This window comes from Dasypus novemcinctus, chromosome Y (assembly GCF_030445035.2).
Source record: "Dasypus novemcinctus isolate mDasNov1 chromosome Y, mDasNov1.1.hap2, whole genome shotgun sequence".
Classification (NCBI taxonomy): domain Eukaryota; kingdom Metazoa; phylum Chordata; class Mammalia; order Cingulata; family Dasypodidae; genus Dasypus; species Dasypus novemcinctus.
In genome coordinates, this window is record NC_092216.1 from 4,909,693 (window position 1) to 4,914,798 (window position 5,106).

Genomic DNA, 5,106 nt, shown 5'->3' on the forward strand with positions numbered 1-5,106 from the left:
AGAACAGAAAATCCTGCCCTGATTTCCTCTGATTTCAAAGCCTACCCTCACCATCTAGATCCTACTGGGAAGATGATATTGGACCAATAAATATACCCACAGTTTTCAAACCCTATTTCCAGTTGCTTTCATGGAAGACTTCAATTACAAAAGAATTTAGAATATCCAGTGTTAATGCCTGAGAAATGCCTGAGAAATGCTCTATATGGAATGGATTGTCATCAGTTTACCTTTTGGGCAAAAACAAATTAATGTGACCTGTCCCCACACACCCTCGTGAAGGTTTGCACACATCAACATGCTGCTTCCGAAGGGAAAAAAGAGGGAACGCCTTCATGTTCTCTAGTTTCAGATTCGTAGCACAGTTCTCACGGAGCAAATTTGACTTCAGGGAATCTTCCAGCTACACATCGAGGATACTCAGCTACTCTCGGAGGGGGCATTTCATCGCTCTGAAAAACATTCGTGTTCATAAGAGAAATCATCTTGGTTCCAAGTGCAAGAGGATTTGATAATCACGTTCTACAGTGCTTGTCATTATTTCTACACTCCTCTTTGCTTTATTTTTTATGTCTCCAGATAATGACTTTTTGAGATTCCTTGATGTTCTGAGGATGAATTTCTGCAAGCCCGTTTTCTAAAGAATAGACATTTTGCATAGGAATCAGCATTCACACATGCCAAAAAAAAAATCATCATACATTTTTATTAGGGTTGACTATAAGTGGCAGAGCTTTAGTCCAGAGGTTCTGGAGACATTCTCATAATACCTAGAAATTTAATAGCGCAAATATAAATTCCTGCCAGCTTAATTATAAATTAACATCCATTGCTTCCATAGGAGGATTCAGATGTCAGTGGCTACTCCAATTATCTAGGTAATGGCAATTTTGATTTATTGCTTAACTCTGATTTAGGAAAATACATTTAATCCATCTCACCAATTCTTAAGAGGAAGCCTTCAAATATTTATTTTTAAAATAACACAGGATTTTATTTTCTTCCTCTCTGCCAGAAAAGAAATCATTTTCAATCAACTGCTCTCACATTTGAAAAGAACTGTTTTGGTAATTTATTATCTGTCACTAAGAGTATACTTTAAATAAAGACCAATGTAATGTTGAAACAAGACTTACAGATTGGACTTGTCTTTGGCTATTTGTGTCTCATCTATAAATTTACAAACAAGCTCTGGTACAGAATGGGAGTTCAACCTAAATTCTACTTCACAGAATTTAATATTTTAAATATTGAGATTTGGACAAGTTCATTGGAATTTCTATGTTATATTGTACCCCTTGCCAGTCAGTATGTGGAAATACATTTAGAGTTAGATTTTTAATCCAGCCCGGAAAACATTCCTGGAAGTGCATCCAAAAAGGAATGTTCTTTTATTGAACTACATTCTATAGGGAATGGTTCACAGGAAATCTCCTTACATGTTTGGAGTTTTCATTAACAATGCAACTTCAAATAGAATAAAAAGCGAAATAATAGAATATAGCCCATTTTTTACTTCTCAAGGAAAGAGGATTTGAGAGCTCTTTGAATTACAATTTTAAAAAAGCTTTTTTCAGGAATTGGTAAGAATAAGCAAAACAAGCAGCCGGTGTGTTTGTAAAGAAGTCTTAAAAGATGGAGGAAGAATTGTTGACTGAGCATTGGAGAGGCAACTCATTTGAATAAAACATCTTTTCTCAGAATGGAGAATTAAAACAGCTGCCTCTTACTGTGAATTCTCTGGTAATGGCTGTCTGGTGAAATAAGACAAATTATCTCATTGAAAATTTTCATAATCCGTTTAATCTATATGTTGCAGGTAAAACCTGGAAACTTGTTGTAAGCTTTGCTTTGTTCTTCCCACCCAGTCTTCAATGTTTGACAATCTGCCTGCCCACAGATATGGATATAATTGCTGAGAAGCCTGGCTGTTATTGGCTTGTATGTATACACAGGAATGAAAACGTTGAATGGGTTTTCCGATTGTGTTGAGGTTTAATATTAAGAATTACTGAGCCATAGCCAAACATACTTAGTTGCTTCTAATGCCCAACACAAAACAGCAGCCTTAAGGATTCGGGAGCTATTTTCCCCCTTGTCAAATGAACTCAGCCCAGGTCTTGCTTTCAAACATACCTTCAATCCACTCATTAATATTCTATTGTTTCTGGAAGTTGGTTATCCAGTCAGCACCTGTTTGCTTAAATAAGACCCATCATTATTCTATTCTTACTAGAATGAGGGCAAGAAATTAAATTTAAACACACATTTAATGGATAGATGATTCATTCCTCACTGAAATGGAAAATTATGCAGCCTTTTACAGGTTTGAAGCCAACAGCCTCATATAAGTCAAACTGTGGCTATCAAAATGATTCCTCAGAAGTACCTCAAACCACCCTTCATTCTCTACAATCTAATCTCTCTACACCAGAGAGGGTACTCTTCCTGTTTGCTTAGTTGACTTTCGTTCAATCTCAGGTTTGAGTTTAAATATTACCACTCCCAAACCCCATTACTTAACTCTCAAGGGCTTACAATTCTCACTACTAGTACTTGGTACTATTATGTGTATAATAATGCATTTGAGAAAATTCTTCCTAATAATACAGTTCACTTCCAAAAATGTGTTTTCTTTGAACTTTGATGCATCTGTCCTTCCCTACGTTATAGAAAGGGATGAAATGTGTGGTTGCTCTTTTTGGCTGTGTTCAATCATGTGTTGTAAACAGGTGGGACTTTCAAACATTGCATGAAAGAGAGATTTTCAACCCTTAAAGACTTGTAAAAGATTTAGCTCAAGTTCCATGAGGCATAACACAATGCTCTGTTTTAGTCAATTTAAGTTTTACATATAATATCCTAATGTGTTTGATCATTCTTTTTTCTTTGGTTATTTAGTGAGTGGTCAATGGATTTCAGGGAATAAAGGAGTAAATTTATAGAGGCATACTTCAGGGATTTTCAAGGTTCAGTCCCAGACCATCACAATAAAGCAAGTCACATGATTTTTTGGTTTCCCAGTACATGTGTAAGTTATGTTTACACTATACTAGAGTCTATTAAATATGTAATAGCATTCTGTCTTAAGTAATGTACATACCTTAATTAAAATGTGACACTGAGGCACAAGGTAAGCATATGCTTGTGGAAGAAATGGCACTGACAGATTTGCTTGACGCAGGGTTGCCACAGACCTTCCATTTGTAAAAATGCAGTACCGTCTGAGAAATGCAATAAGGCAAGGAGCCCTAAAACAAGGTACACCTGTCTATGAACATAAAGATCATGATAAATGGGAAAATCATTCATTTAATCAAACTAAAACCGAGTTCAATTAGCTTTGAGTGCATGTGTTTATTTCCTGACTCAAAAAGAGCACATTCTTATTTACATTGAATCTTTCTTTATACAGATTAAGCCAAACGAATTGGAATATTTTCCCTTATGTATCACCCCAGGGAAATACATACAACAATGTAGCAATAGTCATAGTAGCAATAAGAATTTTGAGTCCCAGAGTCATGACTATAACAGGTAAACACATTGTGTTAATTGAGGTCTGTTTTTCAGGTACTACGCTAAGAGATTTGCAAAATTTACTTTCTATCACATAAGTGAAGGTACATTGTTGAGATTTCATTTAAGACATCAAGGAGAAAAAATTGAAAGCAGCACTTAAGTACAGAAAACCTTGAGCAGAGCCAAGACTATAACTTCTGTTACCTATGTCCTCTTTTAAAATTTTCCCATGTGAACATGCATATTCTACTTTTTGCTTGCTTGAATACTGCTATTACAGCTGCATATTCCTATTCTCATTTGTTATGGAAAAAAATCTTTAAGATGCTCATTATTCAGATAAACTGAAGAAGAAAAGAAGCTGTGAAGAAAGGGAAAATGCTGAAAGCTATTTACTTGCAATTTTAAAATAATTGAGCTTTATACCGGCTCATTAGCTAATTTTTTAAAGATCAACTCTTTGAGGAAAACAATATAGAAATTTCAATCTACTCACTGTAATTTCATTACCCTTCAGAGAAAAAAATAATAAAAGTTGTATCTTTTTTAAAAAAGATTTATTTATTTATTTCTCTCCCCTCCCCTCCCCATTGTTTGTTCTCTGTGTCTATTTGCTGCATCTTCTTTGTCCACTTCTGTTGTTGTCAGCGGCACGGGAATCTGTGTTTCTTTTTGTTGCATCATCTTGTTGTGTCAGCTCTCCGTGTGTGTGGTGCTATTCTTGGGAAGGCTGCACTTTCTTTCACGCTGAGCGGCTCTCCTTACAGGGCGCACTCCTTGCACGTGGGATTCCCCTACATGCGGGACACCCCTGCGTGGCAGGGCACTCCTTGCGTGCATCAGCACTGTGCATGGGCCAGCTCCACACGGGTCAAGGAGGCCTGGGGTTTGAACCGCGGACCTCCCATGTGGTAGGCGGACGCCCTAACCACTGGGCCAAGTCCACCGCCTAAAAGTTGTATCTTAAAAACACATCACATGAGACAGGATCTCAGAAAAAAAATGATTGGACAATCCATGAAATGAGTTAGGAAATGTCCTTTCTTTGTCACTGTCACCTGAAATAAGTGACCTCTAACAATGTAACTTAATTGGTTTTTAGAAAAAATATATATGTGATAGAATTTATTCTTACATTTTTTTAGTCTTCTCTATAAACACCAGGTATGCCCTATTGCAGCTTTATGGTCCTGATTAAAATTGTTTATTTCCTATAACTTTATTCCAAATCAGGGAACTTACCGTCTTATACCAATCTACTGCATATCACCTTATGCTTTAGTTTGGATTTCTTTTTTTTTTTTTTTAAAGATTTATTTATTTATTTATCTCCCCCCCCCCCCCCCGCCCCAGTTGTCTGTTCTCTGTGTCTATTTGCTGCGTCTTGTTTCTCTGTCCGCTTCTGTTGTCGTCAGCGGCACAGGAAGAGTGGGCGGTGCCATTCCTGGGCAGGCTGCACTTTCTCTGTGCTGGGTGGCTCTTCTTACCGGGCGCACTCCTTGTGCGTGGGGCTCCCCTATGTGGGGGACACCCCTGCGTGGCAGGGCACTCCTTGCGCGCATCAGCACTGCGCATGGGCCAGCT